Source organism: Molothrus ater, chromosome 2 (assembly GCF_012460135.2).
Source record: "Molothrus ater isolate BHLD 08-10-18 breed brown headed cowbird chromosome 2, BPBGC_Mater_1.1, whole genome shotgun sequence".
Classification (NCBI taxonomy): Eukaryota; Metazoa; Chordata; class Aves; order Passeriformes; family Icteridae; genus Molothrus; species Molothrus ater.
In genome coordinates, this window is record NC_050479.2 from 100259378 (window position 1) to 100282406 (window position 23029).

The 23029-nt window shown below is 38.7% G+C and overlaps 2 protein-coding genes across 2 annotated transcripts in view; one reads left to right on the top strand and one right to left on the bottom strand.

The window, feature by feature from the left end:
* Window positions 1-23029, top strand: part of CMSS1 (cms1 ribosomal small subunit homolog) — a 227918-nt gene that overhangs the window by 89039 nt on the left and 115850 nt on the right. The gene's annotated exons all lie outside the window — the stretch shown is intronic.
* FILIP1L (filamin A interacting protein 1 like) overlaps window positions 1-23029 on the bottom strand; it is a 192929-nt gene that overhangs the window by 87841 nt on the left and 82059 nt on the right. Inside the window, exon 3 of the mRNA XM_036390322.2 lies at window positions 17000-17090. The gene's annotated coding sequence lies outside the window, so the exon portion shown is untranslated. The remainder of the gene's footprint in view (window positions 1-16999; window positions 17091-23029) is intronic.

The following is a 23029-nucleotide window of genomic DNA, read 5'->3' on the forward strand; positions in this document are numbered from 1 at the left end:
AAGTTGCTGAGAGATTTCCACCATCTGCTGCCTCCTCCTCCTCCCCCTTCCAATCCTGTAGTGTTTTGCAGGATATTTTGTGAGTGTGGTAGCTAAAATCTTCCCAGGTCCATTTTGCATATGTGCAGGCTTGCAGTCATCTTTAGAAGGCTGAGTCTGCGTGGGAGCTTTTGACCAGGTTCTTTTGAAGGATATATCTGTATCACCTGCCTGTCATTTCGTTATTGGTGTGCGAATTTGTGCTCTGGTCCTCATTCTTGTAATATATCAAACTACAGATATATAGATATACACACATACATTCCCCCCACCACCACCACTGGATTTTGTGCCAGGAGAAAAGTAGAGAAAAGAACATGTGCATTGTGACTAGTTCTTGGGTTTGTGGCCTTGAGCTCAAGTTAAGCCCCTTGTGTAGAGTAACTGATCTCAGCCCATCTCCTGCTAAGTCTTAGGTGGTGTTTGCCCACATATTTGGCAGTTTAAAGCACACAATTCATGGTGCACTGCATGAAAGCATAAAATGCTCACCTTGAACAAATAGGAATATATGGTTAAGAATGTATACTCCCATTCACAGATGTCAAATTCTGTTTTAAATAGGATTCTTCAGATGGTTGGATAATAGACCTCTTTGTGATGATCCATGAGAAAATAAAGAGTTTGAGCTCCTTGATGCATCACACAACATTTCTTTGGCAAACCTGGGTATCTCTTTTGAAATTAGGGTTTGGATTCCACAAAGCTTCCAACTCAGAAATCAGTACTTTAAAGCATGGACTGATTTTTTTTTTTCCTTCTCTCTAGTAATAATTTGAAACAACCTCTGCTAAACCCTTCTTTTCTCTCCTCCACAGGAATTCAGCTCTTCTAGTTTGTGGTCTAGCATTTTGCCAAGTTGATGGTAGTCTTGGAAGATGGCAGTATATTTATCACATTACAAGTGTACAGTTCCTGTAGCAAGTAGTTGAGACACAGTGGACATGCTTGAGGTGCTACCCCTGCCATGGGGCCACAGTGTGAAGCCAAGGGGTTTCATTGCAGTGGGAAGACTCTGAAGTTGCAGGTGCACAAACCAAATATATTTGGTTCCTCCTCAACCTTCTGAACCCATATTTTCATGGGTTCAGAAAGTTGAGGAGGAATCAAAAGTAAAATACACAGAATGTCTTTAGCTTTGTACTGCTGGGAATAGAGAGTTGAGGGGAATTTTACACAATTAGCTGAATTGCCTCTGAGATAATAGGGTTTGGGTGTTTGTTCTGAATGCTCACTTGGGTTCAGGTTTGTTTTAACTTTGTTTTTAAAGTAAAATGTTTCATACCTATTTTGTAATTAGGCACTAATAGTGGATTATTTATAAGGATTAGTGCAAGAGAGATTTTTGGTGAAGAAATGTCGCTATAACATCAGGTGTTAGAAAAGGTGAACTCTGCAATGCCATTCAATCTGCTTCTCTTGCTAAACAAAAAAATGTGAATCTTGCACTATCTGTATGACAGATTTTTTATTATTAAACAGAAATAGAATTCAGCTGCTCCAATTTCAATTACATAAATTTACTTTCCAGGTGTAGAATTTTCTCTTTGTATGAGCATAAGAAATAGTTAACATTATTTAATACAATGTTTGTAGTTTAATGTTTATTAATATTTAATTTACTATTGAATTTAGTATTTATTACTATTATAAACATGGTTTAATATTTATTATTCAGCTGCTGTAATTTTGGCTCCAATGTATAATTGCTCTGTAATTACATCATTCCCTGAAGCAAAACCGTGATATAGCGGTACATGAAACAAAAATGCTCCTATCTTAGAAACAGTGTGTCTAAAGTTGTCCTTTTCCCTGAATATCTGGAAACTACCTGGACCATAGACATTTCTGTAGCTGGATAATTCAGTGTTTTAGTTGATAATTTCAGTTTTTCCTAACTGTGGCTATCTCTGAACTCTCTGCAGCCATCAGTTTACCTGAAATTTGTAGAGATGTCAGTACCTTTTCCCCTCTCTCTGCCCTGTTTGGGACTGGCCTTGATTCAGGCTGGGACCCCTGGTTAGCCATTGGACAAAATGTGCAGCCTCCTTGGGGCAGAGAAACAAGCTCAGGCTGTCCTTAGGAAGAACACACTGGGAACTTTGGTTGGCCCTTCCCAGATTCATCTGGCATGGAGACCTTAAGGAGAGTGAAGGGTAGGATATTCAGACCTGTGAAACAAATAGGTTTTTGCATGTGTGACATGTTACTGTAAATCCCACAGGCAATAGCTCAAGTGAGGTATTTTAGGATGTGAGAGGGGGGTCTCCATCTGTTTGGTTTCAGTCTTGCATATTGTTATTTTACACAAGGTAAAAACCGAAACCAAAATTTTCTAAGTTTTTTGGGTTTCAGGATAGGCCAGAATTTTCTGTGTGGCAAGTCACACACCTTCTTTCTACTGAATGGTGAAGGCTTTTTGTTTTGTTTTGAGGTGGTTTTTTTGAGAGTGTTTTTTACAAAATTATTGAGGGTTTTTCCTGGCTTTTATGTTTTACAGGTTATCAATCTGATCTCATTCATACATTCATATCTCATTTCTCACTCTTTCACATGAGATCCGTGTGCCTCCCAGGTCAAAACCTACACATTATACATATACTTATATATTATAATACCTAATACAAAAGCTCCTGCCTTTTGCTTTCCCTCTCTCTCCTGAAACTTAGGAAATGAATTCAGAGATTCATGGTGTGAACCTGTGTGAAGGTATTGTCTCAGCAATGGTATTAGTTTTGTGTAACTACATGTTTTGGCAGAATTTAAAAACCAGGGAGAGTTTCTTACTGCACAAGTCTGTCTCTCCTAAATGTTCCATGTGTTTGCTTAGGCACACATGGGCCCTTTCTTCCCTGGGTTCAACATGATTTTGGTAAATGGGAACCTACAAAAGCAACAATTTTTGTCTTCCTGACAATATAGGGTAGATAATTGCCCATACTTCTTTAGCTCCCCTCAGCAGACTGGATGCAGCCAAAATATTGTCATAGTGTGGTAAGTCTATAAATATTTCAAGGTGAGTTTTGTGACAGCAGGTTTAAAAAAATCCTAAAAATCCCATTTTTATGGTATTCTCTCTCGCTTTCTGAAACATCCTATCACTGCCAAAATGGGAATATTTAACGTTCTATTTTAATCATCTAAGCAGGATTTAACCACTATAAATTGAATATTTTTCTTCCCATGTTTTTAGCAGCATGACAGATCTCATTTTAGAAATATTTATGATAACAATTCTGATGCAAAACCTGAATATAACTAAGAGAAGCTTGTAAGAATAAAAGGCAGAGGAAGTTTACTCAGCCCAGTGCCATTTTTACACCTCTGACTTCAGAGGTTAACTTTCCATACATATACTCAGTTGCACATACCAGCGCCATTTCAGTGGTGTTTACTGTTATGAGGTCCCACCTTTCTGACAGAAGGTAAATTTTCTCTGTCAAAGTGCTTGTGATAGTCATTTTCTGTGCCCTTCAACATGCTGGTAATGTGGTACAAGGTCACTTTGAAAAGCTGCTTATAATCACAATTCTTCAAAAATAATTAACTCAAGAAATACAATATTAGGAGGTTTTTAGCTAGAACAACTGTGAGCAAAAGAAAAGGAAGAAACCAGTGATAATTCTTGTATTTCAGTGTGCATTTGTGTGTCTTCATACACATACATGTGACATTTAAAATGATGTACTCATGTACCAAGAGTGTATCTGTGTAATGCTCTTGTGCTTGGTGCTCACAGCAAGTACAAAATAAGTAGCCTTTATAAGATACTTTTGTCAAAAGCCCAGTAAAAGTCCACGAAGTTTTGAAGTATCTTGCTTTTGTCTTCAGTGAAAATGTATGGTTAGTAAGCAAGGATTATCTAGGATATGTTATCTAGTGTAAGTTAATTTGTTACCCCACACTAATTGGTCTGGATATCTGAGACCGAAACTTGTTAACCCTTGCAGCCATCTCCATTTCCAATTTACTCAAATACTCCAATTTACTGGGGGTTTTTTGCCTGCTTGGCAAAAAAAATTGCTCATTTGTATGGAGTGTCCTATGTCCACAAGTTGTGAAATAAGCAGCAGAGGCTACAGTGAGAACTACAGAATAAAAATGTACACCATCAAAGTGCATATATGTTAATTTTCTTCAAGGGTATTTTTGACAAGCGTAGATTTGTTGAGACATTTGTGTGGGAGTGTTCACCTCAGTGTTGTTTTTCTCCACACATGAAAATAAACCACAGGCTTTTAAATATCCTGAGAAAAATTTCTTCAAAGGCAGATCAAAGGTCTCTACTAATGTCTGAGGAAGCTGCCACTCTTGTGAACTCATGTCTATGAAGAGCTGGTTAAGACAATCAAGATCATGATTCCATTGATTTGATCGTTTGCAGCCTGCTCTGAGAGGAGATGCCTTGTTTGAAGAAGGAGGAGGTGGGGGAATCCACAGATGCTCCCAATTTTACCAAGAAAGTCATGAATAAAATAACTTTTTAAAACTAACTCTGTTGGGTTTTCCCCCACTATGCTCTGTGGGTTGCTCTGCTTCAAACAGTTGTCTTAAACAGTGCATGTATAAGAGCATTGTGTAAGAATGAGTCAATTGACATTTTTTAATCAATTTTATCTGCTTTTGTGGCTATTGCGTTCAGTGAAATGTCCAGGTATGACTTTCACATCACAGAAATTTTATATCTTTGTTTGCCTGTTTCTTTGTTTTGGTTTCATTTCTCTTTGTTTGTTTTGGGATTTGTTTTGGGATTTGTTTTTTTGCTTCTTGGTTTTGGTTTGATTTGTCCAGAAATCTTATTCTATCAGAACAACACAGAACACATATGAGCTAAGCCTTGAAAGTTTGTGAACTGCTCCCTAGGCTGGAATTCCCCACCTTTAGATAGCATTCAGGAAAATAAATTTATTTTTATCCTTTAAGGCCTGGATTTTCTTTCTTATCTATTTCTTATGTCTGTTTTGTGAACTGTATCTTTTATCATTCAGACCAATTTTTATAGGCTCCCTGATAGTAGAGAGCTCTTAACTCTTAGAAGCTGTTGAGAATAGTGTTTCTCTTTTGATTTTACTGGTTTTGTCATGCTGCCACAAGGCATCTGTAGGTGCTAGGTAGGACTTCAGGCTTGTATCTGGACCTAGGGTTTCCAAGTTGGTGGGTTAGGGATTTTTTTGTTAGTTGTTCGTTTAAGCCAAACATTTTTAATATTCTCTCCACCAATGACTGTGTTCTACTGCTACCTGGAAATTGGACAATAATATTTTGTTGCTTTATCTGATAATAAATGAAATTTTTTTTTTTTTTTTTTGTAGATGTTAGGGTTTTCTTTTAGCTGTGGACTGGATTTTTCTTGTATATTTGAAAGTTTTGGTCTTCATTACATTCTGTGATTTGGTACTTTGGAGCAATACCAAGGTTTTCTTTGTAGTCTATAATACAAAACCAGTGTGATATTGTTTTATTTTCTCCTTGGTTGCTTTTCTCATTCATGACAATACCTCAGTATGTAACAGCAGGCTAACATGTTTTTGTCTGACTGGGATAATTCTTAGCTGTGCAAAAAATTGGCTCTGGCATTTTCCTCTTCTGTCTGCAGCTACAAAATAACAACACATGCATGGCCATGGAAGATTCCTCAACTCATTCCCCATGCTCACATTCTCTGTGTTTAATATTCAAGAGGAAAATTTGGCTAAATATCTGAGTTTAATGAAAATATTATCTCTCTCAGATCTCCAGTCTTCTCACTTTTCTATGCAGATATATGGAATATAGTAGGTTTAGGTCTGGGGCTTTGGTTTGGGAAGGGACGAATGGCAGGAGTTCTCTCGCCTCTGAGCTGGGAGTGCTGACTGGCACTGCTCTGTATCCTGCTTATGCAGCTCCTCATATGCTGCCATAAGACTCTTGTGATGCTTGTGGACAAATTGCAGGATTTTGCTAAAAGTGCCCTGGAGTTACAAGGTCATCCTAAGAAATTTTGAAAACATTAATTCCTAGGCTTTGGTGGAAGTGGAAGTAAGTCTTGTGTTGGTCTTTCGAATCAAAACTCCTTTTTGTGACAGAAATATGTATTTCTGCTTTTTGTCGCTTTGGAGTATTTTTCTTTTTTTTCTTTGTCTTCTTTTATTCTTTCTTTTTGTTCCTGTTAACATCTTATTAACATCTAACCTGTTGATCTCATGGCAGCAGGATATTTTAAATCATCTACTGCATGTTCACCTCCACACAAATGAACACACGGGAAATGTGAGCTTCCTTGTAGATTCTCAAGTCAGCTTTGTAGTTAGTTTTTATTTTTTAAATAATTTTTTTCATTAAAATTGATTATTAGTTTAAATGAGTGAAATTAAAATTACAATGATGGCTTATATTTTTCTATACTGTTCATATTAGTGACTGTGCCTATATGTGTCTGACAGGAAAACATGAAAAGCACAGAATTTTAAATGAAACTGTACACAGTGAAATTAATTTTTGTATGTTTTCACATTATATGTTTTATTAGCCATAACACTCCTTATTATTTATTATAATGCCTTACAGTATTCCCATAGGAATATGTCCTGCTCTGATGATGCAACTTTGGAAAATGCAATGAAAACACACTGGAAACCCCAGCTTTTAATAGCAAGTTTTTTGTGAGCAGTGAATTTAAAATGCCTCCTCCCAGTAAAAAGGAAGTGTAGGGCAGAGGTCAGTGAGCCAGGTAAATGTCCCTCCTCTCTGTCACTAGCTGTGCTTTCTCCTTCTTTTTCCCCCATACTGGCAGTTTGGTCTTTAGGCCATCACCTGTGTTTTAATGTAGGGCAGGTAGGGAAAACCCTGGTCCTCCTTTCATTGCCGCACAAGCACCCCACAGTTTTGCCACAGGAGGTTCACACAAAAAGGCAAAAGTTGTTGATTTGTGCTGCAGCTGTGACTTCATCCTGGTTTTGATGACAGTGTAGCTGAGTCCTTGGGGAAGGGCAAGGTGTGTGGTGTAGAGCACATACTGTTGTTTGTTCCTCTCTTGGTTTTTCACTTGCTCAAATAAAATGTGTCTCTGGCCAGCTGCTAGCCCAGTGGCTAGTGAGAGTGGAGGAAACAGATCTTGCAGATCTAAATGAGAGCATCTATGAATATTTTGCAAGAGTCTGATGTTCAGAGAGGTCTGAAAGGAACACCAGGCTCTGGATGCCTTCTTCCTCACCCCACCCCTCTAAAGGCCTCTCTGGAAAGCCCACTTGAAACACCTGTTTATCCTTGTAGAAGAATGGTACTCATAATGAAAGCGCAATCTTTGTATTGCCCAGCTTAACTGCTGGGCACCAGTTATCCTACATTTTGGTGTGGCTTTGTTACACGTGTGTTGGTGCTGGAGATGTGCAGAAAGCTTTTCCACCAGCCCCTGATGGCCAGTGACAAACAGGGTGGAGCTAGGCAGGAGCAAGGTGGGACCTGGGGGACACAGCAGGGACCCTCCTGCTGCCTGTGTTCAGCCCTGCCATTATAATGACAACTCTGGGGAAGGAATTGCTCCCTGAGCAGCAGTTACCATAAGTGGGGTGATCTGCCAGGAGAGCCCTGTTGAAATTGCTTTTTTTGGTCTTGGTGGCAATTATAGTACATTTCTGCTGGTGTTTTCCTGGCAGCTGAGGACAAATCTACAAGTTTTTAGGTGTGTTGAGGAGGGCATGAACAGGTGACTCCAAATGTTTGCACTGAACATGCAAGGCCTTCCTGATGAAGCAATGAGTCATATCCTGCAGGCACAGATCCTTAACTTGCTGCTTAGCAAGACTTCACCAAAATTATTTTATCAGAGGCTTAATATTTAGCTCCTGAGAGCACTGTGCCTCTTCTGCACATAAATAATGCTAATTTGTTGTACATTGAACCAGTGGGATAATGCCACTTCTGACGGTGCCTGTGCACCTCATCATCTGAACATACAGACATCTCTCCTATAGATAAAGTACATAGACATATATGGAAAAGATACTGACTTGTAAGAAACTTCTGACTTGTAAGTTTGTTTGTAAGCATTTGCTTAGTGTGAAAAAAAGAAGATCAATTCTGAAGTAGACACCCCTTCCCCCTTTTGATTATTTGGTGGTTGTAAAGAAGTCATTTTAATGCACATTTTAATGTATTTGTCTGTATGTTCCCATCCGTTAATAGTATTGATGTTCTTTCTCTAAGAAGATATTTTTTCATAGTGCTCTGTTCAAATCAGTTCTGTTTGAGTGAATAAGTATTTAGAAAGTGTTAACAGTAAGAGTGGATTTACCTTGATTAAGATGATACACAGCCTTGAATAGCTAGATGCTCCTGTATGTGCAAGCAGTTCCATTTGAGGAACAATCACAGATCCTAGTACTTCTCTGACACCAAAATTCAAGTTAAATCTCCAGAGGTAAAATAAAGGTAAGGCTTTTAAATGAAAGGCCAGAGAATTTGTCCTGTATCATTTAATACCAAATATCCAGTAAACATCAGAGGTGGGATTCTGCAAGCTTTCCTTGTGCTGATAGGCCCAATAAAAGTCTGTGGGGCTGCATGTGCAAGATTGGATTACAGGGTTAAGGACTGTATTTTGTGACTCTTACTGCTCCTATAACTCTCAGTACATGCATTTTCCTTTAAGTATAGTCTGGACAGTCTCAAAACGTGGCTTTTTAAAGGTCTCTTGTTAACACAAACATTTATTAATTAAAGAAACAAGTGTAGAAACAGTAAGATGTTTGATTTAAGTTTTGGTCACGTTCTTGTCATAGAGCCTTAAAAAAAGAAGAAAACTAGGAAAAAAACACCAAAACACACTCACACACAAACCTCCCCGCCCCCTCCACACACACCCCATGAACCAAAGAAAAAACTCGCCAAAGAACCACCACCACCACAAAACAAAAAAACAAACAAACAAAACAAAAAAAAAAAAAAAAAAATCCCAAAACCCTTAACAACCAGCAAACCATAGAATTTACTGGAATAAGAGATGGGAAAGTATATTCATAACTGAGAAGTAAACTGACTGTCTGGCTTGGTTTTTAGGGATAGAACTGAAGGAAAAAATGCAGAAGAAATGCCTATATATGATAAATATGGTGTAGATTGTGGCTTTTAACACCAGCCTTAATAATGTCAGGAATACTGTTCATCATCGTTTTCTGTTTTTGCATGAGCTTAAGACAAATTATGTAGGTTTATCCTCAGAGCATTTACATAGTGAGATTGTTTAGGTCATAGTTTCAGCTTTGTGCAAATTAGAGCTGTTGAAACTTACCCATCTCTTAAACATTAGTGATTTGTTTAAAATGTATGTGGTGACAGACAAAGGCTTCAACAGTAAATACTGGTGCTTCTTGTTTCTGGAAATAGAATTAAATTGGAATCAGTTGCTCTCCTATGAGTTAAGTAAAATCCAGTCTTTTTGAGATAAAATGAAAGTAGCCTTTTGCAAATGTACATTCTGGATTTAGTTTTGTGTTATTTGAACATGATATATACAGCTTCTTAATGTCCTGCTGTGTCCTAGATAGGGCTCCTAAATGCCACTGAAAAAAATGTACAGGAGTGATCATTCAGAAACCTGATCATCTTTACCTTACTGCATCTTCATTGTGCCTTTCAAAATGAAGTTGTTGCTAAGGAGATATTGCAATGCACTGCATTTCTCTGCGATCTGAACCGTGAAGAAGCCTTACAGCAAATTCTTGTTCTTGTGGTGTTCTTCAAATGTCTGTTAAGCCAGTGTTATCCCTACTGATATCCTTTATGTTCTGTGATCAACAGAGATTGTCAGAGATGTGGGGCTTTAAGATACAATTCAGTTTAGCCAGCAGAACTTGATCCTAAAAGATTACCATTGTTCAGGGCCTGTAAAAATAGTTTGGAGGCTTAGTCACATACTACAGTAATAAATGTAGTGAGCAAGCTTTGAAAAAAATATTAAGACCAGTATCCCATGAAGCTCTAGAGGCCACCTGTGCAAGACGTAACCCTGTGGAGATTTAAGGCTGCCTTCCCAAAGGGCCTGTAGGACACTTGTAAGGCACAGCTTTGTCGAATTTGCAGCTGCATGGATAGGCATGGACCCTGGTCATCTGCTCTCCTGCCTGGCAGGTCCAGCAAAGGCAGTTTTTGGTCACTGTCCAGCTGCTGGAGCAGTGGTGTTGGCCAGGGGTCCCATGGGTCCCTGCTGTGCTCCTGCCCCAGCTGCCTCCAGGTTTGCTGCTGTGCCCCACAGAGTTCCTGTGCACCTGCTGACCTGGGAACTGGGGACAGCAGCGTGGCCTGGGAGCATGAAGGGACAGAAGGGAGGGAGGAAAGAAGCTCTTGAAAAAACACATATGACAGTTTTGGGGGAGTGCCCATGTCACTAGTGTTGGAGTGTCATTGTCATCGTTGTGTCAGGGAAGCTGTGCATGCAGGGCGAACTGGACAGAGCATCTGGAAGGCTGTGAATAACTCTGCCCTGTTGTGGGACACAAATAAAGCTCATATGTATTTACATATGTAACATTACCTGTCTCTAAAACTATCTAGGCATACATGTTCTCAAACTCACTCCTCTGTGAGGAAGAATTGTATGGGCTGAGGCTGTGATACCTTGCAAAAAAAGGATGACTCTGTGTCCACAATCAGATCTCTTAATAGAAATGCTTCTGCAGGAAGGTTTTTCACACTAGCTTTGCATATGTACCTAGCCTGTCTGGCTGTAGGCAGTGAAGGGATGGAGTTGGTGTTCAGAGGGCACTTCCACAATTTCAAAGGTGGATTCCCACTTGGAAGAAGCCCTGATTTCTTCATGAGGTTGTAGCAGCAGATGGGTTGGTTAAGTACCTAAACTCTGAAGTATGAAAGCCTCTTTCCTTCCCTGTTGTGTGAAGTGTGAAAGCCCTGTTCCTTCCCTCTTCCTTCTCAAAGGAATCAGTGTTGCTTCTCAGAATTCTTGAGCTTCTTGTCAGTGCAACATACCAGAGTTTGCCTTGCTTAAGAACTGTCAGAATTGTAGCAGGAAAATGATGAAAATAGATGGCTTATCAGCCTATTTAATTAGGTACTTCTGTCTCTAAGAAAAAGTCCTGAGGCAACTGATAGCAACTGATACTCAGCAAAGAGGGCTTGTGGGGGATTCATTGTCATTGTTCTGGGAGTACTTCAGCTTAGTCTCTGTAATGCTCAGAAACCAGAGAGCTTTAAGACAGCAGGTAAACTAAACCAGAAGGCATCATTATGCCTTTGTGCAAACATATTTAGGTATGGGATGCAGTTGATTCCCTATCTTCATGAAAAGTAAAGTTGCACTAGACTATCTATACTCTTACATCCTGGGACAAGCAGACCATGACTGCTCAAATAGGAAAGAAGATGTTCAAGAGACACGTGATTTAGGATTCAGACAGGCTGAGCAGTATCCATGAATTAAATGGAAATAGTTACTTGCTCATAGCATGGTGATGGGGGACACTCAGTGGATTGGTTTGCCACAGAATTGAAACAAAGTGAAATCTTTGGTGTACAGCATGTAGCTAAACCCCTGAGGTGAGTGCCACAGGATACAGCAGAGGTGTCAGTGTACTTTCATTGAGGAGATCCACAGAGGAACAGTTTAGTTGTGGTAGTTCAGAAGGATGTTCTGAAGGCAGCTTAAATCCTTAAGTGACAGCTGAGAGCATGCTAGGAGAAGGATCACTCCCATTGCTGTCTTTCTGCAAACATCTGCTTTTGGCCACTGTCAGAAAGGTTCTTGAACTATATCAGCCTCTGGCTTTCCTGATGCATTTTTCCTGTAGCACAGGTAAGACTTCAGACTATTAGTGCTCCAGCACCTTTTAAAGCTAGGTAGAGAAATACATTTTGTAGCAATCCACTAATTATTTGCACGAGGGAGTCAGGCTAACTTTGCCCATGCAAGACGTTACACATTAGGAGTTAACTGCTGTCACGAGTCGTTATTTCCATTGAGAACAGTGATTCATCTTTCCATGAGTACTCAACAGATGTCTCAGTGGGAATGAAATTTTAGCTCATGTCACCATTCTGTAGGAGAAAATACATATAGGAACAGGACATTGTGTTTGGATACATGTGTTTTCTGTTGAACTGGGTTGTCTAAGAACTTCTGTCTCAAGTGTTTTGAGCAAATTTAGTATTTATTTGACCATGATTAGCTTCAGAATGGTAGTTGTGGAGGAGAAGGCTTGCTCTTATGGGCAGTACAGCCTCTCAAATGTGCTTCAGTCCTGATTAGAAAAACCAGACTTTAGCTTCTCTAATGGCTACTGGGCGTAGTTTTCCAATCAGTGTTTTACCTGACATACATTTCTGCTCTGTTCCTTTCAACTGTCTGGTGGAAATTTGTCTTTTCTTTTATTGCTCATCAAAATGGTCTATTAGAGATGTTACATACATTGGAAATGCCTCTTGGGTAAGAGCTAACCATACTAGATATGCCTTCTGCACTACTGTAACTGTGAAAATTTGGAAAGAGTAGCCATCTGGAGAACACAATTTTAGGATCTATAAGTCCAGCATATCACAAGTTACCTTGCACTTCATTTGTGTCCCTGTGTTGAAATTTTTGTTTTTACTTTTTGCTTCAGCTGTCTCTTTAATACTCAATATACAAACTTAGTAGGGGAGTTAGATGGAATTTTAAAAAATCTGAAGTTCAAATGTCACTGTTTTACAAAGAAAATAAATATGCTACTGAACAGCATCTATATGAAGTTGGGGTAACTGTGTACATATTTTCAAGTATTGCATTTCTTGTGAAGAGATATCTATGAAGTTTAAATCAAAGGGCAGCTTTTTGAGAGGGTTTTGAAACTGTGCACCATGATAGGATACAAGACTTTGATCTATTTACTTTTAAGAACTTTGTCACAGTATTTGTCCCAAATCTTAGTCTTCAGGAGTCAAGATATTGACATCCTTAAATGATTTTCACAGCACAAGCCAAGTGCAGGAGAATCACTCTTGCAAGTGCAGGGTCCTAAGCTTTGTGCAATCACAGAAGTGATGACTGTCAGAGGAACACTGTGAGAATGTTATCAATCAGTTTTTTCTTTTGGTGCTTCCTGCAGCACACTATGGTTTAGACAATGATTGTGGTAATAGTCTTTTAAATTGATGTAAAGACCAAGTTGATTTGACATGTTTTTTAATCAAGTGTTTATTAGTTGAAATAATCTTGGGTGTGTTTTGGCATAGTTTATGTTTGAGTGGGAAATTGAATCATTGTCAGAAGTCTGTGTATCTTTGAGCATGTTAAGCTGAAGTTACCAAATAGAACTGTGGGAGGCTTTTGGCTTGTGCTTAGTGAGTATAAACCAAAGCTCCTACCTTGCTGCCTCAAGAGCCACAAAAATGTTAATAGAAGTCAGAGATGCAAGAAAAGAAATGTATTCCATATAGCCTGTCTACTTGCCAGTACTAGCTTTTTCCTTAAGTTACTTTCCACTATTTTGTTCCATCTAGTTTAAGGTATTACAAGGGATGAGACTTCCTCTGCAGTGCTGTGGAAATTATTTCACAGTCCTCATAAGACTTTGTGAATTTTTTTTCCCCTTATTTATATTTCCTGGTTCTTATATTTCCAGAGCAGAATCCACACCAAAACTGTCAGGGGTTGCTTTCCTGTTAGTTTTGGCAAAATCATTCAAGCTTCCTTCTTGCTCCTGTCTGCTTTTGTTCAACTGAACGAACCAGTGAACATTCTCATGCCTCAAACTACAAGTCTTTTAGGATAGGTGATACTTTGCTGAGGGCTGCTGTGAACATTTTAAATCAACCTGCATGTATCAGGTAAAGCAGCTGGAGCTCTCAGAGGTTCTTTTATTGCATTTTCTTTTATTTCTCTCAGGTGTTCACACACACAAAAAAAAACCCCTTCCTAACTGGTTTCCCATGTTCTCCTCACTTCCACCCCTCTCCCCTTTAGCAGTAGGGTACTTGTGCATAAGCCTTGCAATAGGCTTATGGAATGGCCAATTATAGGCACTTAAAGCTCCACTAAGATGAAGTCAGTGATTCATCAGTAAACAAAAGCTAAAATTAATCATGTAACCTGCCTGTAAGATTGGGCAGTGGTTCCCCATTTCATCAAAGATAATTTGTCCCCAAAAAACATTGCTTGTATTTGGACTGTTGGGTACCCAAGACAAATTAATTTGAATTGTTGTATGAGTCTCAAGGAACATGTGAGCTTTTGCAATTGTTTCAAACCCCAAAATATTTCTGGTCTATTATAATTTAATTTGTTCCTTCTATTTTATCTTTCAATTATGTATAATAAAATTACATACATATTTACTCTGATTATTGTAACTAAATTCATCAGGAACTGTTGTGATAGGACAAGGAACATTCATTTGAATGTTATTTGTGTCCTAAGCATTTGTACATTTAGAGCCAAGTGAATTTATTGGAAATTGCTTACTTTTTCATTCTTTGTTTTTCTTGGTTTGCTGAGCTATTTTCTTGTGTGTTGACTTGCTTCTCAGCTTTTAACTCGAGCTGCTGTACACAGCAAGGTGCACAGTGGCAGCTGCTTCTTGAAAAGTTGCCATTTGGAAGGCAGCATGGAGGTTGTCCTGCAGACCTGCATGCACATGTATAACATGTGGGTACGCCCTGCCTCAGGTGGGAACAGAAGCTGCCAGAGGCACACAGAGACTTTTGTAACACAGAATCAGTTTTGTGAAAGATTTGGTTTTAAATCTTTTTCTCCCCCCAAGTCGAGTTTGTAACTTTCTTAGATGTGTTGTAAATTCTGAAGTGTTTCACAGTCTGATAATAGATGAGCTAAGTTGCTTGCTGCCAAAGTGTGAGCAGTATGGAGCCTAGGGAAGAATGCTGATCTTTTAAAACTATGCCAGTTTAATATTGTAATATTATAATATTGTAACTAAATTATGGTTTAAATCACAAAGTCTTCGCAATATTCCTGGAAGAAGATGCAAACTAGGATCTCTGGACATAAAGGGGGGAGATGTGTGCAACACCTGTAAACACAGTGAGAAAGGAAAGTAAGATGCTTTGGATATCTCTCTGATCAGGATATTTGTGCTGCATGATCACAATCTCTCACCAATCTTATAGTTGAGCATTTTTAACACACACTCTGCACTCCTAGTTGCTGTTCCCTCAGAGCCTTTTCTGGTGCCTGAATTGGAGAGACTGTGGTGTGGTGTAGAGCTGTTCTCATCTCCTCCACAGCTCTTACACAATGTGTGGAAAAGCAACAAAGCAGAGAAACTTGGGTTGGTGACATGGCAAGTTTGGATCATCTTAAAGCTGCTCCAAGGGAAGCCCTGGCCAGTGCAGCTCAGGAAACTGATAGCAAGTAAATTTACTTGAGTGGAGGAGGAGTGGAACTTTAAAATAATTAAACACCTTAACTTTTATACAAGTAAAGCTTGTATGCCAGATAGCATACTGTATCTTTGTGGCTCTGTCTGTCCTTCCACAGCCAGTGTAACATGGGTGCAGATTTTGGCTTGTTTAATGGAAATATGGGCATGATTGGTACAGATCAAATCAATTTTTGCTACTGAGAAATTAATTCGTGCACTGAGCTCATGCTAGTGATTGTGTGAATGCTGCTTCCTATACAAATTTAAAAGGTTTCTGACAGTCAGCCTGACCTGAGACACCTGGTTTTAAAACATCAGGAAGTTTTGTGAAAGTATTGGGCATGGAAGTTTGTTGTGTAACCCTGTAACTAAGTTCTGTGCAAATTCAGAGTTCTCTTTGCTGCTTATACAATTTTAGTGCAGCTCTATTGGTGCTACTGAGCAAATGGACTCTTTTATTTGTTGAGAGTCAGCCAAGTGGCTCTCTGTGGGAGAATGCTGATAAACCTGACTATTTTAAACCTGGGTGTCTCTCTGCTGTTTTTCAAACACAGTATGTCTCTTCCTTCTGTATATATCATGTTGTCTTGCCTCTCCATCCCTGGCTGCCACAAAGGTGGTGACACTACTTAAGTTCTCATCCCTCCTCATGATCTTGCTCATTTTTGCTCCCCTGAAAAGCTCAGTCTTTTACTTCCCTCTGTTAAACCCTTTGAGACTATTCAGCACCCTGAAAAGTCATTATTCTTCCAGTGCTCCTGCAAGACTTCAATGTCTGTTTTGGTGAGGCAGTTAAGGAGTTAAAGGCTTGTGGAGTTTCAAAGCAATGCCGGACAGCTGCTGTGAAGTATTGCTACAAGTCCTAGCTGACCTCATTCTTGTCAGACAGCAGTGATAATATCCAAAAACGGGTGCAAGACAGGAAGTGTTTCAGGAAGGTGTGTGTTTCATGCAAAGACATCAGAAATATGTTTTCTCCCGGGGCCACTTGCCATAAGATCCATATTAATTTAAATGAAACACTGAAATTCCAGGCTATGTTTACAGAAACATCATTTCAGTCCAGAAAAAACATTGCCTGTTGCTCTAATGTACAAATGGCAAAAGCAATTGTGGTAACCGCTGTATGTATTTAATATAATGATATTGCTGGCTGGATGAACCTACCTGTTAAACATATGGGGGGCTTCACATAATTTTTGATAGTTTTGTTTTGATAGTTTTTTGATAGTTTTTAAGGGGTATCTTTGACTTGAAAAGTTGGTAAAGGAGGAATACAAGTCTACTTATATTTTCTAATTTACTTTATGCTCAAAGACTGATTTGATATCTAATGTGCTTTTCACTAATTTAATCAACTGAGTTCCTTAGTAAGCAGAACAAAATCTCATTTTTCCCCTAATGCATTCTCTGACTTAGAATTTAAAAGAATTAGCTTTTGACAGATTTAACATTTTTCACTAGTCAATCTACCAAGTTATCTGCAAAATGTCCTGTATATACAGGTTCTTATTATTTTCATTGTACTGAAAAGTTCCGACATGAGAAAGCTTGTATTTTATTTATATTTTTCAGAAGTACCCACGTAAAAGCATGCAAATAAAAATAATTCCTACCAGTTCAGAGCTCTTCCGCTGATAGTTAGGGATATTTTCCCTAAATTTCCCTCTTAGTTGTCTCCAGAACTGTGCCTCTTACAGTATGAATCTGCAGTGAAAATCAAACATAAATGATTATTTTTTAACAAGCATAAGTAAATACTGCTTGAGAGGTTTTTTCTTTAGATTGCAGAAGTTCTTATTTCAGCATTAGCTTGATAAATTTTTATAAAATAATTTATTAAGAGTTAGACTTGGTCCTGTAAAGATTCTTACATTTAAAATGTTGCACATGAATAATATGATTAACTGAAATGAAGTCTAGCAGATGCCTGTAGGAATATTAAAATAAAGCACTGCTATTTAGCCTCTGCTCTTGTTTCATTTAAAAACTTGTTTCTTCTGTACTTTTTCCTATATTCTTCTATAGTTTAAAAAAATACTAATTTATGTTGGTAGGGAGTGAACAAATTCAAGCTGCTGGAACTCATGTAGTAATTTCCTCTTTGGAAATTCGCCTGTTTATGAAGCTGGGTCACTGACCTTGAAGGGCCCTTTGAAAAGTGCAGCTCATGGCCAGGGACCATGGGGATGCTGAATGTTATAATAGCAGAAGTTGGGATTTTTTATAGAGGTGTGACCTGGGACCTCAGGTGAGGTGCATGAGGAGATAAAGGCAGGCAAGTGGATGGAAGACCTGAGTGCAACCAAACTTAGCCCTGCTGCATACTGAGGAATGAAACAAGTATGATCTGTGTTTTTAGAAAATGATCCAAGGATGTAACAGAAAAGAAAGGGAAGGAAAATGGGATCATTTAGATACAGGAAGACATATTTTTTTTTTGTTTGCTGGTATCAACTCATTTGATATACACACACAGTTGTTTCAAACTGAATTATATTTTAGATTTGTCTGCTGTTCCTGGAAGTTATTGCCAAGAGTGAAAAACCACATAATACATTTCTAGTATTAAACCATCTATTACTGGTGGGTAATGACAGAGTAGAGGGAGAAGGCACCAGTTAGTCTGGGTTAGCTCATGAGCTCTGGATAGCTCTTTCTTGAACACTTAGATTTCTAAAGTTCTACTGTGCTATGTTGATTTCCCACTGCTTTCTGGATGTGATGAATTGTCTCCATGTCAATGTCAGGTAGTCTCAAGTATTCCCATGATTGTCTGCCTCAAACTTTTTCAGGTAATGTGCCATTTGATTACTTTTCTATTGGCTATTTTAATAAGATAACAATTACCAGAAAGGCTGCAATTACACCTTTTACCAAAAGAAACATGTTTGAGTTTTTAATATTTCAGATGCCCTGCATTGTCACTTATATTTTATTTAATTTTGCTTTCAAATGCTAGAGGCACAAAATTTTGGATTTGTAGTGGCTTTCTTGTTTAAATTCTGAATTTTTGTTAGTGAAGCAGGGAATTCATTCTCAAAGTCAAAAGGGAGAAAGTTTTTGTAATTACCAAACAGTTACAGATCCAGACACAGGAGGGAGATAAAACCAGAATCACATTTTACTAATTGTTTGTGAAAAGAAAAAAAATATTGTGAGATGCAGTGTAAATATTCACCTTACAAAATTATCTAGCAATGCAAAATATGAGAAATTATGTTAGTCCATCAGTCTGTCTCCTTGACTTTTCAAGGAGATCTACCACAAGGAACTTAAATAACATGCTTTCGTGTAACAGTGATGTAAAAAATATGTTATTTAAAGGTTTTTGTGTTTGTTTGTTTTGTATTTTTCTTCAAAGTGTATTGGGTTGGTTTTGACCAGTAAATGTGGATTTTGTTTCTGTTCAATCCATAATTCCAGTCAATTCTGTGACTGTCTCTTTTTGATCTCAGTGTATTCTGATCTTTCTCCTGCATCTTTAAACATGCGTCTTAAGCATTTGCCTCTTCATCAAATGTATAGAAGCATTTGTCTTGGTATTCTGAAAGAAACTAAAACCAGGCTGTTGTGGTTGTCCTCATCAAAGGTTCTTCCATGGTACACACAGAACATCAAGGAATATATTTTCTCAACTGCTTAGAAAGCTCTGTTTAAAAATCTGCAGATTTGTTGGTGAAAAGGGTAGGATTTCTGAATTGATTCGGTGGGGTTTTTTAAAAACCCAAGCAATTGAGTTTTTTGGTTAAATTACTGTTTTAACCTTTGTACTACTGAGCTTTTATAGTTGGATAATTGAAATAAGGCCTGGCATAGATGAGTTAAATGTGTCAATTTTGTGAGTAGTTACCTGTGAAATGCTCAAAATCACAACACCCTGCTCTCTCTAGTGTGACTTGGAATGACGCCTACATATGAATTAATATCAAAAAGGAAATATTCAAGTATTCATAGGGTGCATGAAAGTCCCAATAGTGGCAAGGGTAGGTAGTGTTTCCAAAGAGCAAGGCTGTAGTTTAGGGTGGTTAGACATGCCTTCCTTGAACAAATGGGATACAGTACCTAAATCACTGCACTGTTGTCACTTCTCTCCACCCTTACAGCCTATTCATGTACTTTTAAAATAGTAGTTGCACAAACCCTCCTGACCATTTTCTTACAGAATTCTTCAGTCTCTCCAAGGAAACCATTTGCATTGCACCTGTGACAGTTTGGTAGGAGGTGTGTGTGCTCTGCTTTGACTCTGCTTTCAGAGGGTACCATTTGGCTCTTCTGAGCCTGTTTCTGCTCTGCTAAAGGGGGGGTAGTGATGCTGCCCTGTTTTGGTAAGGTATCCCTCTGATCAAGAGGTGAAAGACCAGATAGAGCCTTCTTTTTACCAATCCCAAGAGAGCTTGAATACAAACTGCATGAAGGCCTGCAGTCTCTGAAGGAGATTTAAGGAAATCCTGCTGGGATTTAATTCTGTGTCTGAGTCATTTGAGCTTGTTTTTTGACCCATTAATAAACCCTTGTCACACTACTGCTGCTGCCTTTTGTTCCAGTCATTACATTCCTCTGCAGTCTCTGTAGCCATTGTCTGCTTTGTTTCTTTGGTTTTATTTTTCTTCACTAGGGATAGATTTTTAAGTTGGCAGAAGGCATAAAATTCGGTTCCCACCACCAGAAAACTCGGTGTGTTTGCAAGGGGTATACAATGGCCATGCAAGCTCCACTGCATGTTCCCTTTGGCAAAGTGCAGCTTCCTTCTCCCTTCACTGGGTGTGCAGCCTCAGTGGGCAGCGAGTCCTCCTCCTCCTTGCCATTCTGCAGCTCGTGCTGGCAAAAGAAGCAGTGCCACAGAGCAAGGTATAGGAGAAGCCTCTGAGGACCCAGATATGTGCTGTGGGATATTGAATACTGCAGAAAGCTCTTCTCACCCTTCTGTGTGTGCCTGGAGGCGTACACAGGCTCTCCCCATGGGACAGATACCTAACGTGCCTGAAAGAGTCTCTGTGGGCTTTGGCTCTCTGTTGAGTGTGTGTGGGCCATTTAGAACAGACAGCTTTCTCAGAGGGGACAAAGGTCAGTTTAAAATTTTTAGGTGTACTATGTAATGCAATCTGCTGTTGGCAGATTTGGAAGATACCCGTGAAATCTTTGTCAAGGAAGAGGCCTTTTGTTTCCAAGGGAAAGTTTTGGACGCAGAGTGGGAAGAGGAGTATTTGCTAGATATGTCTGAAATATGTTTGTTTTGAAAGCCACTATTGAATTAGGTGTAAACTTTGAGCCTGGTTTATATTCCTCAGGGCAGGGGAAGATGGAATCTGTTGTTTATCTGAGTGCAGGTTTTCCCCAGGGTGCTTATATACACTACAGAATATTCATTAAGCTGCTGGCATTGTATCTCTAAATCTTTTCTTTGATTTCAGGTCTTAAATTAAAAAAAGACAAGCCAGATATTCCCACTCCTCCCAAAATAAACCTAAGTTGTGAAACTGTCCTTAGCACTTTAGCTGAATGAAGCACAAACACCTACTGTTTTCTGGCAAGCCCTGTTTTATCCATGTAGACACTCTTCTGAGAGTTGTTTCACTGTGTCCACATAGTCTTTACCTCACCTTCAGAGAGACTGATGACAAAGGGAATATTTGTAAGGCAGATTACTGCCTATTTAAGATTTGGGGTTATCTGTGTTTTCCAGCACATGACATTGAACAACTACCAGGGACAAAGGAATTTTTTGCTTCTCCCAAGTTACTGTTGGCTTTAAAGCAAGAAGCCAGGAAAGGGACATGCCATTTACATGAGTTTAGAAAACCTTCAAAACATCTCTTTTAAAATTTTCATTAAGAGATATAAGGCTACTGTCTTGGCATGATGGAGAAGCTTTCCAAACTGGTTTGAGAAGATAAGTGCATTTTCTTTGTTATTTTGCATTCCACTAATAATGTGATTATTGTGCTACCATTTTAGCTGTACAGTTGGTCATATTTTGTACACTACTTTTAATATTGTAAAAAGGATGCCATTAATAATGAGTAGGAACAAAATGGTTAGCTGGTTCTAACTGAGGTGACACATTTCAGCTGTTTCAGCTCAGCTCTTGTAGAGGGTCAAAGACAAAGGAGATTTCAATTTCTAGAGCTTTGCTTTAAGATGGAAAGTAGACCTGCAACCCTGTGGTTCAAAGTCATGAAGGTAAGAAATTCATTTGGCAGTTCACAGAATTGTTGCTAAGATAAAATGAGAAAAAAGTGAGGGACAAAGGAGTGTTCAGTGGGAAGGAAGTATCGAGAAAATAGACAGTCTACTTAGGAAGACTTAGAAACAGATGAAGCCATGAGAAACTGAACAAAATACCAATATAACAAGTGGGTTTGCCATACACTTAGAGTTAAGCACACATTTCCTGTGGTGCTCTTCTGGGAATTGCTAATATGAAACAGTTTTTGTGGGACTTGAGTTTTAACACAGCGGCTGCGACTACCTGCACACCTTGTTTTGGGTGATAATTTTGCTTGTTTTAAGAAACTAAGGGTTATTCCATTCTGCTTTTAATCTACAGGGTAATCTACAGGGTTTTACATTTGCTTCAGAATGAATGGCAGTGATCTGCCCTTCCTTCAAGTGACCATTACTTTTACAGGATATTTAAGGTGAAATAGCCGTATACAATAATGTAGATTATAGCCACATTTATCAAAGTGACTGCTATCGGTTCAGACTGAGCAATAACTTTTAAAATAAATTCTGAAGTTTCCATTTTTCACTTCACTTGCCCCAGTGATTCCCCTTATCCTTTTTGTATTTTTTGGAGTAACCAAGATACCTAGCTGAGACATGAATCTTGCCTAACAGTACACTTTGTACTCATTGTAAAATTGGTTCCCAACTGTACACTATAAAAGATGTTTAAAAACATCTAGACTAACATGGAAATTACGTAACTGTGGTAAAAACTTCAAAAGAAAGCTTGGGGGTTTCCCCCCGCCCCGTTTGCTTTGTTTAGGTACATGTTTGGGCTGGATTTTATCCGTCCACTCTTGCAAATCCTTCGTATTTGTACTCTTAACTGGTTCATCAGGAGCTTTTAATGAAGTATGTAACCTCATGGTGGGAAGATACCTCTTTTTGTTTTTCCTTTTTCCTAGTTTCCATGTTCTTTTAGGGTGTGGTTCAAATGAAAATGAAATTTAGGTTGGTCTTTCCTTTTTTTGACCTGCCAAAGGGTTTGTTCTGTTAGCATTGCTCGGCTCCCTGTAAATCAGACATTCTTCTTGGGCTGCGTCAGGTTACTAATGACATGATTAATGCAGGAAGGGTACAGGAGGATGACGTAGTGGCTCGTGCAAAGTTTACCTGAGAATTATCTGTAGCTCTCTACTGTTTAGTGTCTTTGTGAGTCATGGCCTGAAGCTCTGCCATTCCCTGTTCTTCAGCTGGGCAAGATCACACTTACCTCATTCTATGTATGCATTTCTCCCTTTCCTGCCAGATCTGATTAGAAGCACTTTTGTTTTAAACTGTTTATGAAACATTCAATACACTTTTTGCAGATTGCTGACCATAAGGCTAAATGAAAAGTGCCATTACATATCTGTGATCCAGACAGCTTTAGAAACTTTCTCTGTCCTTACATGGATTCTGATTTTTATCAACTG